This window comes from Branchiostoma lanceolatum, chromosome 1, assembly GCF_035083965.1.
Source record: "Branchiostoma lanceolatum isolate klBraLanc5 chromosome 1, klBraLanc5.hap2, whole genome shotgun sequence".
Lineage (NCBI taxonomy): Eukaryota > Metazoa > Chordata > Leptocardii > Amphioxiformes > Branchiostomatidae > Branchiostoma > Branchiostoma lanceolatum.
In genome coordinates this window covers 5,095,001-5,108,784 of record NC_089722.1, presented here as the reverse complement: position 1 = coordinate 5,108,784, position 13,784 = coordinate 5,095,001, and the positions used below count along the sequence as shown (strand labels likewise).

Sequence of the window (13,784 nt, the reverse complement as noted above, 5' to 3'; positions counted from 1 at the left end):
GAGGACTAGCTTTGCTGACAGGAACAATACACGCTCAACTGGACATTGAAATTAAACACACACAATCTTGAAAATGTATGTTATTTATAAATGTAAGACTTAAGTGCTAAAACGTAAATCAGTGTTTAGAGGATCATAATGATACTAATTAGCGGCACAGATGGGATACTGGAATCTGGTAATTAACTAACACAGGGGAAGAAAACATATTAACAGTATTAACGTTAGGTAGTAAACAAAGCAACAGGTTTCATGTGAGTGTGGTATGAAAGATAAGATAATTATCCGTACATTCGCAGGGGAGTCTTGTGTAGCGTTTGTTTGTATTGCTTATAACCCTGGTTAACCGCCTCATGGCGTAACACACCAGGTTTGTACTGAAGAATACAAGTTGCATATCCGGACGGACTTATTTGATCCATTCACACCGGGAAGAACCCCTACTCTTGTCGATAAGTGTTCCTTCACGTGCCCGAGGTGTGGCTCTCCTCAAACATGGGGCTTTCAGTTAACGTCCTATCCGAGGGACGTCCCTAACCGAAGCTTGGTCCTCATTTTTACAAGGGTACCTCCATTTTGAATACTGAGTGAAGTAAGGGAACCTGTGTAACTTGCGTTTCCAGAGGGCACAACGTCAACGGGGTATGTCAGAAGATTCGAACCCATTCCCTTTGGGTTCACGTCCTGCCTTTACGCCCCTCGACACCACGTGTTCGCAATCACGTGATCATGACGTAAGTACCGCCTTCCTTTCTGGATGGATAAACCTTGAGGTTGGTAGAATAAAAAAATGTGTTAAGATATCTTGGAGACACTCTAATCCCTGACATATTCTTTTCTTCGTGCGCACCTTTCTAAAGATTCTGTGTAGCATCAACGTAGCTATAGGTCATCAATTTGAAAGCCCTTAACTGTACAAAAACGGTCAACATTTCATGCAAAAAATTTAAGAAGCATTCTCCGCATCTTCAGGCCAAAGACTATTTCTAACGAGGAATTGTACAACGAATGTGAACAAGAGTATGAAAACCATCATCTTCAGAGGAAGATGGAAATGGATAGGGCACGTATCGAGAAAAGACCCAAATTACATAACCATATACCAGAATAGCACTACACTGGACGCCAGAAGGGAAGCCGGAAACATTTGTATACATCTATACAAACACACAAGTCTTTAGATTAGAGTGGGAAGGTTAGTGTTGTTTACTTAGAATCTTAATTTAGGTTCTGGGTTCGAGTCCCTAGCAGGTACCAATGTTGTGCCCTTAAGCGTAGGGAAGGCACTAAACACTTACATGTATGTCCTCGCTCGACTTAGGTGAAAACGAGTACCTAGCTTCGGTTAGGGACGTCCTCTTGGATTGGAAGTAAAGCCGGAAGTTCGGTGTTTAAAGGAAAGCCGCACCTCAAGCACGTTAAAGAACCCACCACACTTATCGAAAAGAGTAGGGGTCCTTCCCGGTTCGAGTGGTTCATAACCTCACAGTTCGGTCCTACGCACATTGCTATTCACCTTTATTTCCGCTTTTTCAAGTGAATTCAATACGCGTACGCTCCATTCTGTTGATATATTCAATTACATACTAGGAGGTGATAATCCTTACTGTGTACGGATATGTATATACACGAAATAATGTTTGGACATTAGAACAAGCAATGTATAAGTATAAGACACGTTAGATTTCAATATGCTGCTCTATCCAATATCATGTTTTGTAAACAAACTCATTTGTATGCACTTATTTGTTTTTTGTTTGTTTGTTTGTATGTATGTATAGATGTAATAGACCTTACGAAAGTCGTTGTACCTTTGTTGTGTCAATAAAGATTGTTTTATTGTACAATAAATAGGTGTGATACGCCCAATGTCGGTTTCCGGCTATGTGAAACAAACTAACAGGGATAATCCCGACACCGTGTTCTGCTGTGCCCCTTCCCGAGCGGCTGACCAACCCCCCCCCCTCCCCTGCATCACGCCAGGGGGCGTTGCTACGGGGCAGGATCCACATTTATATCTACATAGACTTCTTACCTCCATGAGAAATGGAGGTTACATTTTAGGCAGCGTTAGTGTGTGTGTGGGGAGGGGGGTTGTCTGTTGGTTAACTTAAGAAAATAACTCAACAACGGCTGAATGGATTGCTTTCATTTTTGGGGTGATGGTAAGTTGTGATCAGAACTGAAAATGGTTACACGTTGGGTAACGGCTTCTCTGGACACAGCAGCGGAACTTCCAGTTTTGATATCTCGTGGTCTGAAGATAGTATGGTAATATGCTTCAATTCATATGTCTGTTATGTGTTATGTATTGTAAAATTATACGATGGACGACATGTACCTAGCCCTTCAAGGCATGAATGCATGTCTTTCATTTATTCATTATAACCATGATTCGTGCCGGAGAATGTTGATATCCCGTTCCCGGCCGGGCGGTAATTGCCTTTCTGCAGACGCGAGCCCGACTGTGATGACTTAGCGCCTGCCCGTGACCCCCGTGATGGGCTCCGAATGAAATCATGCAACATTTACGGACAGGCGTGACGACACCGCCGGGTTTGTCTCTGCTGATGAGAGAGAGAGAGAGGGAGAAAAGGGGGGGGGGGGGTGGGAAGAAAGAAATGAGATCAGACATTACGCGATGAGAAAGTGAGAGAGAGAGATATGACACAGAAGCATATGATAGACTGGAGGAATAAGTTCTTATCTTATTCCTGGCGGCGTACAGATATCATGACCACGCGCCGGGAGGGAACACTTCCAGATGACGGATCCTCTCCGGGAGTCACTTCAGTCACACGCCGTATTTCACATCAATACGACTCTGTGAGCTCGTCAGAGTAAACAATCTTCCATGCACGCGTCTCTGGCATATTAATGGTCGGAGGAAATCCGCCTTTTCTCCTCGGTCGTTAGAACACGCCTGTGCGTGGAGTAGGGGAGTCGTGACGGCCGCAGGGCCCGGCCGCCCGTTTGGGGCAAACATTACGGCGCAAACGTCGTCTGGAAGACTCCTTAAAACCAGGAGAAGGAGCTCGAGGATACTATGCAAGGCCTAGGAGAATAAATGTTGTGTTTCCGGTCAGCCGACTGACCCTAGCAAAAACCTGGTGTCCCTATCCTTTAGGGGGGTGGAGGGTGGTTAGCAAGGGACATATGTATGAGCATGCATAGCTAGATTGTCTCTACTCTAATTTGTACACTTTCTGAAAATTATTAGATGTTACTAGTCTGTATAACGCAAACTCCAACTGTCCGGGGATTTAGAATGGTTATCAGAAACCCGGCATTTACTCTGATAGTCTTTATTCCGAGTACACACCACGTTAATCATGCCGCTATGTCCGTGCAGTGCGGCGCTAGTTTGTATGCAAACGCGGGACTGTGAGGTTGCTGCCCCCCGGCGATGTCGAACCTGAGATATTCGCGAACTAATCGGCAACTGCAAATGTCTCTCCTCAAGGCGAGACTGTGAAATCAATTACATGGAACAGCGATATTAGTATTAACCCCTGTACGGGGGGGGGGGGGGGGGGGGGGCTTAGCGGCAGGAGGAGCGGGGATAGATCACCCGTCTTCCCGTCTGTTCTACCGAGGGAGGGGAGCACGCCGCACGGATCTCATCACAAAGAGAGATGGACCCTAAAGACTGATACAACATATGTTTCCCTATTCTATACATCCAAGCGGCACAGAAAAATTCATATTTCCTAATACTAATTTCTAATAAATCCAGACAAACCTTTGATTATGAAACATGTCTAGATCTGCTATTACATTTTCAACATTACAAAGAAGAGAGGAGAAGTCGAATTCACTCAGATTATAACTCTTGTAGATACTTGGCAATGTATAGATGTATTTGTACAGTATCATTTTGTAGTGACCTGCACTTAACCCAGTAGGTATATGTGTACAAGACAGGTCTTCAATTATTCATTCATTCATTAAATTCGCGTCGGGTGCGTCTGTCTCTGTATGTTTGTGACTGGATCTTAATGATATTTGGTATGTTTGTAGTTGTTTGCAAAATGAAGAGTAAAAAGAAACAATTAGATTATGAGAACCCTAGCGGCTTTCCGTGGTAATGCAGCAGAAAGTTCTACAACTCCAGGGCGACTACAGGCTATACAGCATATCTTGACTCTCAGGTCACGTGACTGCCCTTCAGAGCTGAGGAAAGATAGCGGGTGCCGTCTTTAAGCTCGCAACGGCTTCTATTCGGTCTGCATAACAGTATAAGTCTTTATGTTCAATATCTAATAAACAACTGTCAAAAACCCAGAACAGGAAAAATGGAGATATCTCTCCTCGCTCGTAAAACTTCCCCCTAATCAATACCTTATATCTGGCAATCCAGCACGTCTGGTAAGGCGTACATGTGCGCGGAGTGCGGCCGCGATAGCGCCAGGACGGGGTAGATAGCGGTACGGCGGACTCAACGACACACGAGCGTCACAAACCGCGCGTTCCACCGTTAATCGGTGACGTCGCTGTGACGTCACGTGGTCCCCTGGCGAATAGACAGATCAATAGAAGCATGGACGGAGAGAGACATAGCAAAGGAAAATCACGGCCAAAATCTGCGACACTTGCAACATCGTCACATCAGTGGTCACAGACATGACTGAATATGCACGGGGGACGGTATAGACTCTAACCTGTTGATTACGTCACGTGTAAGTTAGATCACGTGTTGCTGGCGCCATGTGCACCTATTAAAGATCGAGAGAGAGAGAGAGAGGGACAGAACCAGAGTGACGGAGATATGGTTTTATCTGACACATGGTTAGACCCACCACCACCACTCTTATGTTGAATCTGCCCGATCCTTATCAGCGCCATCCGGCCGCAACCTTCTCACCTCTCGGCCATCCATATCCCTCCGCACAGATATAAGATCTCTCCCGTTGAAATTGAAAGTGTGGATCCGACGAATCACACAGATTCAATCAGCTTGTTCAGACGTGGAGTGGAACTCAATCGGCGCGCGGCGAATTTGTCAGCGTCCGCTGGGGTTGATGCAAGGGCGGGCGGGCGCGGCGGGGTCACGGCGCGTAACGGGCGGGGTCAGGGCGGTACCAAAGACCAAAACGACAGTGCTACACAGCTTCCCCAACTCAATTCTTGCCGGTCCGAGGCATGATTCCAAACGCTCCGAGGCATAATTCCAACCGCTCCGAGGTATGATTCCAACCGGTCCGAGGCATTTCCAACCAGTCCGAGGCATAATTCCAACCGCTCCGAGGCATGATTCCAACCGGTCCGCGGTACAATTTTCTTTACGCACCGCGACCTGATTCTAACCGGTCCTCGGCAGAATTTTCTACCCTACGCGCTGCCCTGCGTTCCTCGACAGCGGCACAGTCCCCTGCCCCCCACGCTAATACAGTGGACGGTCCCAGGTGGGTCAAGGGTCACGCGTGTCGAATGTGAACTGCGAAAATATAAACTTTCGTCGCCGTGTGTCATAGGCATATTTGCTGTTGTTGCAACAACCGTGACAGCAATAAAACCGGCTTGGCTCTGTTTAAATTATGATATTAAAGTTCAAGAGACCTCAAACCTGACACTGTCAGTGCTACAGACTATAGTATATATATCATATGAGTTGGCGGTGTACTTGACGGGATCGGTACGCATCCTTCTCTTCCTCAGCTAGCTCTCCTTTTATATAACGTTATACTATAGCTTGCATTTTGTTTCTGTGTTATTTCAGATTCTTAACCTGAAATAAACGGACCTGTCTTGCAGGACAACTTCCTACGCTGGCAAAAGTTCAAGTTGGCCACGGTTTTTTTTAGTCCTTTCAGCATATCGCATGGTCGAGTTATTTGATGAAAGTTCATACATGGACAACACAGACTACTAGTAACAGATAGCATTTCTATAACATTCGATTTCATTCATGGCTGGGGCTATAACAGGATTTTTCCGTGACTGAACAAGAATATCTTTTGTATTATCGACCGTATGTTTCTGTCAATGAATTTTATGGCCAATATCTAATGTGCATATTACACAACATTGTTTTGTGGTGAACGTGTGTGTGTGTGCTGGTAGCAATGTTGAGTCCACGACAGGCAGATTTCTAGAGGGGTCAACGCCCACTATATCATCCTTTCAGTCGATCTACTGACACGGGAGGGGCAAAAAGGAATAACGCCAATTGTCCGTCGATTGTAGTTGATATTGTAGTTGATATTGACAATCAGGGCTGCCTTTTAGTTTGTACGCACGTATTTTTAGAGACGGTGATAGTCAGAACGAAGCACTGAAAAACACGACCTGACTGGCTGTTCACAACACGAGTGACCCTTGACCCACCTGGGATCGTCCACTGTATTAGCGTGGGGGACAGGGGACTGTGCCGCTGTCGAGGAACGCAGGGCAGCGCGTAGGGTAGAAAATTCTGCCGAGGACCGGTTAGAATCAGGTCGCGGTGCGTAAAGAAAATTGTACCGCGGACCGGTTGGAATCATGCCTCGGAGCGGTTGGAATTATGCCTCGGACTGGTTGGAAATGCCTCGGACCGGTTGGAATCATACCTCGGAGCGGTTGGAATTATGCCTCGGAGCGTTTGGAATCATGCCTCGGACCGGCAAGAATTGAGTTGGGGAAGCTGTGTAGCACTGTCGTTTTGGTCTTTGGTAGGGCGGGGTCACGGGGCGGACGCACCGGAATGCTAACGACTGGACCCCCAATACCTGCAACAGTTCCTATGGTGTGGTTTTACCATGGGCGTTATCCCTACCTGAAATACTAACGACTAGACTCCCAACACCTGCAACAGTTCCTATGGTGTGGTTTCATGATGGGCGTTATCCCTACCTGAAATACTAACGACTGGAGCCGCAACACCTACAACAGTACCTATGGTGTGGTCTTACCATGGGTGCTATCCCTACCTGAAATACTAACGACTAGACTCCCAAAACCCTCAACAGTTCCTATGGTGTGGTCTTACCATTTGCGCTATCCCAACATGAGTTACATTTGAGTTACATTTGCATACCGTCCTCACAACTTAGTGAATTTGACATGTTCAATCGGTTTTCCAGTTAGACGTACTAGTATTGATTCGTTCTGCCAGTTCATTCTACTATTTCTAGTGACGCTGAAGAAGATTGATGGGTGTCACTTGAACCGACCGGAAGTAATCTCCGAATCGTATCAAGTTGTAGAGATTGAATTTGTCTTCAAACACTTAACTTATATTACATACCCGGTAAGCCGCCTTATGGCGTATATAACACACCAGGTTCGGACTTAACAGCACAAGCTGCATACGTATACGCAGATATATTCAATGACCCGGATGAACAGCATGCCTACATTGTAGCAGACACCAGCTAGTTATAGCTAAATCTAGACGGGTCAGACCTGGATATTTTAAAGTACAAAGCGTGACAATCACGTGACTGTGATTACACGTTCAAATCAACATTTACCCGACAACCTCCAGTTTTGAGCAGTCAACATGGCGGAAATACTGACGTCATTGTCACGTGGGTGCAAACACTTTGATCTGCCCTATGACCCGGATAAACAGCAAGCCTTTATCGTAACTAACCCCAGCTGAACCAGCTATGAACCTGCAGGTTTAACCATTCAACATGACGGACAATCCTTACGCCATGGTCACGTGGGTGCAAACCTCCTAATAAGGTGGGAAACGGCCAGTTTCAGCGGTGTGTGTGTGTGTGGGGGGGGGGGTGTACATCGGGGTGGCATACGGGTGCAAACCTTAGGTGATAACGTATTGACTGAAATGTGCTCGTATAACCTTAACTTCAAGGTCAGGCAGTTGAAAGTGAGAGTTCCTTGCAGACATTGGAAGATATTTGACGGAAGGGCGACGAGCGGGGGTTCCTCCGCATTAACCCGGACTCACGGGGACGGTAAATTCTGTACGGGTCGTTGCCCTGGAAACCGGCGCATTCCATCTCGCGCCCCGCCTGCCAACAGCCGACTCGACAACCAATATCGATATAACCCGGAATTTAGGGCCTTAATTTTGTGCTTGAAAAATACTGCGGCCTTGATGGCCGCCAGGCAATCCCCGGGAAGATTGATCTGAGTATATGACGTGGTAAACTTCCCGGCCGTCCGTCTCCACATGCCACGGCGATAAAAACGCGCTCAGGAATATGAGAAGAGACGCAACGGGGCAGAAATTCAACACGATCGACCTGTGACTATAGCCGGCAACGCGCAATAACAGCGCCCCCTAGCGTGTGTTTAGAACTGCAGGCTGTTTCAACGCTAATGTTTGGTCCCTGATCTCGCCCCCAAGCACAAGCACACACACAAACACACACCGACACACACATACACAAACTCTCTCTCTCTCTCTCTCTCTCTCTCTCTCTCTCTCTCTCTCTCTCTCTCTCACACACACACACACACACACACACACACACGCGGGCGCGCGCACACACACACACACACACACACACACACACACACACACACACACACACACACACAAACACACACACATATACACATATACACGCTGTGCCCACTGTTACGCCATGCAGCTGTACGTCAGGCCTCAGATTTGTTTTTGTGTTCAAAGTCAGAATCAATGGCAAAATCAAGCATGTTATGAGGTTTTATTAATTAATGATGGGGTCAATTTCCCCGCGCTGGCGCGATGAGACGGTTAAATTAAATGTGGGAGAGTCATACATCAGCTGTGCACCTGATCGCGCCGCGCCGCGCGAGAGTTATAATCTCACTCACACGAGGCAAGGTAGAATTATACATCCGCCTATCAATTAGTTCTCATCATTTTATTACAGTCGCTAAGAAGGTTATGTTTTCGGCAGCGTTTATGCGTCCGTCCGTCTGTCTGTCCGTCTGTGAACGCGATAACTCGAAAATTCAAGGATTGATCGTATTGAAATTTGGCACGTGGGTTCATGTAGGTCTTGATTAGACCTCACACTGATTAGATTCAGGGCTCCCTAGTCTCTAGTCTCATGTTGATCTTCGGAGGTGAGGAGGAGGGTAAAAAAAATTTTAACGAGTATATGATGTTTTGATTTAGTTCTTGTCAGCGTCATTGTCTATCTTGCTATATGAGAAAGCACTGATAGTTTTGTTATTGTTTGTTTGCTTGTTTGTTGTAAACTCCTTTGACTTCTATGCTATGAGCACGCACATATAGCTTTGTTTTTGATTTGTTTGTTTATTTTTGTCAACGTCACTATAGTTTTGTTATTGTTTTTTTTATCTATTTGTTTCTCTATAAGGTCACCGACCATCATGCTATGCTAGGAGCGCGCAGCTATAGTTTTGTTGTTGTTTTGTTTATTTGTGTGTTTTTTTCGTATTTTTTACCACAACGGCACTGACCATCATGCAATGCTATGAGAACGCAGCTATAGTTTTTTTTCTATAACGTCACTGACCATCATGCAATGCTATGAGAACGCAGCTATAGTTTTGTTGTTGTTTGTTTATATGGCTTTCTACAACGTCACTGGCCATCATGCTATGCTATGAGAACGCAGCTATAGTTATACCCCCTCCCTTCATCAATATGATCTCGGCAGTGACGAGCAGGCATTAATGACCCGGTTCCCCGGCTTGGATGGAGATTCATTGGCGGATAAAATTGTGATGCATTCCTCGGCGCGGTGTAACCGAACTCCTCACACCTGCGCACAGGGGAGCGCGCAAACCCGCGGGGGGCGCTCCCAAAGGTTTCACTACACACAAGCATGTGTGTTCGGTTTATCTCAATTTGTCTTAACACATTGGATTTAATCTCACCAAGGACAAAAATTGTCCTTGATCTCACATTTGCGGTACCCAGCAAGCAATGTATATGCGGACATCCTCTCATTTGAAACTCAGCTCTGTGGAACAAATCGGGGATCATGTGTTCGTCGCATTCAAACTTTTCTATAGAAACACACACACACGCGCGCGCACACACACGCGCGCGCACATACACACAACTCCTGAGACACAAACACTGAAGGGAAACCCAACTAGAAACCCAACATTTGCAGCCAAATGCATGTTGTTTACCTTCACATATGCATTGTCTGGTCTAAAGAACTAGTGCTCTCTATATTCTTACTCAAACATATTCCTTTACACGGTGACCAGTCCCCCCACCTCTGTCCTGCCACTTGCTACATAATGCAATCACACGGGTGCCTGCTACTTAACCAGTAACCATGGTGACAGCCGCCTGGTCTAGGTCATTGACCTTATTTACTCAGAGAAGAAGAAGAAACGTAGCAAAGCAAAATGTTTCCCTTCCCTGCAGATGCATATGAATATCAAAAGGATATTAAGATTGTATTACGTCTTCGTTCGTATTAGAATAGTAATTTGTACAAACTGTCACCATTGCTATCTTGCACGGTCTGTGTATTATTCTAGATACTATTACATATTGCAGTTAGGCCTCAGGCAAGAGCTTGTAATTGCAAATAAAACTCTGTTCCTTGTAATCACCATAAATCTTTCCGTAGGGTTTCATTATCATCCTTTCGTTTCATCAGTGCACAGGAGTTGTAGATGTAGGAAATATCTAAAACACATTTTGTTGTCATCGTCTTGATACAATAGCCCGGTTTGCACGATGGTGGAGGATGGAAGTGTGTGATACGCTGAGATTCCTACGAGGAGAAATTTTCATGCCCCGCTTGAGCTACTCATTTCTTTCCTCAAGTGACCTACAGTACAGCCATGACCGTTAACCTGCCGGTTTAAGCCAGGGTCGCATTTACACGACGGGGCCCGGCCGGGCTGTTGGGGAAAACAAAGAATGAAAAATGTATATCAAGAAAATACATAATTTATGATAAGGATTAAATATTTTGCGTTCTGTGTGGTTTGTTGTCTTTTATATCGTATATTTCGTTCCCACAATTTGCCCGGCCGGGCCCCGTTTTGTGACCTTGGCATTAACAGGGAAACATAGTCTCCCGATGGCTTGATTCCATAATATAGAGAAACTCTATTGACATAATAATTATGACACAAAGTAATGAAAGATATAAAATAAATCGTGAAATCTTCATACTAAATAATACAGGCGAACATACCTGAATCTCTAATACATGTATCTAGATACCATCAGGTTGGGCTAATCGTGTGTTTCTGTATCTATTCCAATAACAAACAATCATTTATGCATTTACCTATCTTTGCATTGTGAGCGCTGTATGAAACACAATCTCTCGCTATTTAATTCCATAATACATGGAGCCCGGTTGATCGGGGAGGGCCGTGTGAACGGGTGTCAAGTGCGTACGGAGGGGATGCGAACCCCCGCCGGCACCACCACCGAGAAAACTTCCCGGACGTGAAGAGTACATAAAACGCACTGCGAGTCACCACCTTGGGCAGAAGCGGCCACAGTAGTGAGGAGCGGCGATAATTTGAAAGGCCCATTTGGCTTTCACCGTGCGTTCTCCATTAGAACCCGCCGTGTTGTGTTATCAATAGTGAAATAGCTCTTTAAAGATTGAGGTGGTCCCGCGCAAAGCGATGTGCCTCGCGTGAACTGATTTATGTTGGGGCGCTCCGCCGTGCAAGAGGCCTCCCCAACCCTGCACGGAACCCGGCTGCTTCCCGGACACGATTCCGGCCTGGTCGAGCCCACAGGCACATTCCTGTAGGATCCTAGCGGGCCAGCGGCAAGATTTACCCGCCCAGGGACCGAGAACCTGCCCGGAACACGCCGAGAGAGGGAGAACGCACCGTGAGGGAGTATTCACCGTACGGGGTCCCCCTGTTTTTTTACAGCCGCGCATTTTGCACCTGTTTCCCGGACACGATGGCGGACAGGTGAGTTAGTGTGGCAGGTTTCCCGCCTTCTCTTGTCTTGATTTAGCGAACGTATCAACAGTAATGACTAGATTGCTCCAGTGTTTACGGAGAAGATGTGAAAATTACAGGGAATGGGCCGGGATCGTTCGCCTCCCGCTAATGAGGGGTGAATATGCTGTTGATATTACCTGTCCTGTATGTGATGTTGTATGGCAGCGCGTTAAGGCGGTTTGCTGGTAGATTTGCACAATGTCTGAGCTTGCACGCAGCGAGTTTACAGCGAGACGATGCCAGGTGCGAGCACACATAGCTACCGGTTGATTCTCCCCACTCCGAACTGTTGACAGCATCGGGAATCATTCACAAGCATCGCGACAGGTCAGTGGAATAAAAAAAAATGGACAAATGAACCACTCTGTAATTTTCACACAGACGCCATCGATCAGGAGGTGTTTACATAATAATACCGGCTTGCAGGATGAGCAGATTTCACAGGTTATTGTACCAAGCCAGACGGCATCAGTAAAAGTGCTTTACGCCATTGTTATAATATCTCTCTGTGTTGAAGAGTTAAGGACTGACGCCCTGTCCGCAACTCCTGTGGATGGCCTGTGACTAGGCCTGACATCTGTGTGTGTGTATGTGTGTGTGTGTGTGTGTGTGTGTGTGTCCGTGAGTTTTATTATTGTCATTTTGGGGGCATTTTATCGTCTATAGATCCGCGGGTTACGCGGGGCAGCCGGCCTAACTACATGGCCCCGGATCGATAGGCAGCAGGACCTATTGAGCGGGCTGGAGATGAAATTTCCGTTCCGAACGTGCCACTGCTGCCGGACCGCCATCTTTTCATTAAGATGAGGCTGGAGTTTTTCGTGCCATGCCAGCTGCCCGGATGTACAGGGCGACAGGTCCTACAGGCTGGTCAGGCCTGAGAAAAATATGTTGTGTTTCCGGTTTCTATACATGTAGCTTTTGGTCGACCTATAGCAAGGGACATACAATTTGTCAGTGATGACACTTCAAAACGGACTCCAGCAATTTTGTTTTAATTTCACATTTTATTAGCAGATTAAGGCTTTGAACAGTTGATGTAACAACGTGTAAACATTGTACTCTTTATATCAGTAAAAATACAACATGATGTTGAAAATACTAGTATTCTGTTGGATCGCAGCTTTGAAATGTTAAATTGTATTTTAGCTTCAAGTTCATCTGTGTTGGTAGAAGTCATTCTGAAACAAGTTTTAATTGTAATTGCCAACAAAAAATATTGAACTTACTCAAATCTTCGACCGTACAACACCAGTCTTGGTCAAGGAATGAATTGTATGTATTTGTTGGATCGCTTTGGCCGAAATCTAAAAGAAAAAAGGAAAGAAACGAAAAAGGTAATCCCAACCTACCGACCCTATTTTTTCTTTACTACTGCTACAGGAAACACAACATATTACCTCAAAGCCCCCCTCTCACTGGACCCGCGGCACGCTGGCGTCGTCGCTTCGGCCGATCGAATTGACAGAGCACTCAACGAATTTCATTGACAAAAAAAGAATAGCTCTGTGTGTTTTGTTGTCTTTTTGGTCATACTTATACGTTTTGAATGATATTCCCATTATGAAGTCAAGGGTAACACAAATCCAGTTTAGGACTCAGCGACGCCGCCAGGGTGCCGAGTCCAGTGAGAGGGGGGCTTTAGGCCTGAGGATGAGCATCATGATCTGGTGCGGAGTTGAGGAGATATGGAGTATGGCGTGTCGAGTCTATCTGTGGATCATTGTTGTTATTCCACATCTCCAGCGCGCACAATCCAATTTGTGCGCAGGGCACATGTCGATATCAGGGAGCATCGCGCCAGGCCAGGCCGAGAGACTGATGCTCAACCGGCTGTCTATCGAGATGGATCTTTTATATCATCATCATTACTCACACATGGACAGTGATGGTGCTTCTTTAAACAAAAATGATATAGGATAGTCATACTTTCC

General features: G+C 46.0%; 1 protein-coding gene across 1 annotated transcript in view; it reads left to right on the top strand.

Moving 5' to 3' along the window:
* The first annotated feature begins 11,272 nt into the window (after positions 1 to 11,272).
* LOC136430611 (glycine receptor subunit alphaZ1-like) overlaps positions 11,273 to 13,784 on the top strand; it is an 88,011-nt gene continuing 85,499 nt past the window's right edge. The window contains exon 1 of the mRNA XM_066421368.1: positions 11,273 to 11,817. The gene's annotated coding sequence lies outside the window, so the exon portion shown is untranslated. The remainder of the gene's footprint in view (positions 11,818 to 13,784) is intronic.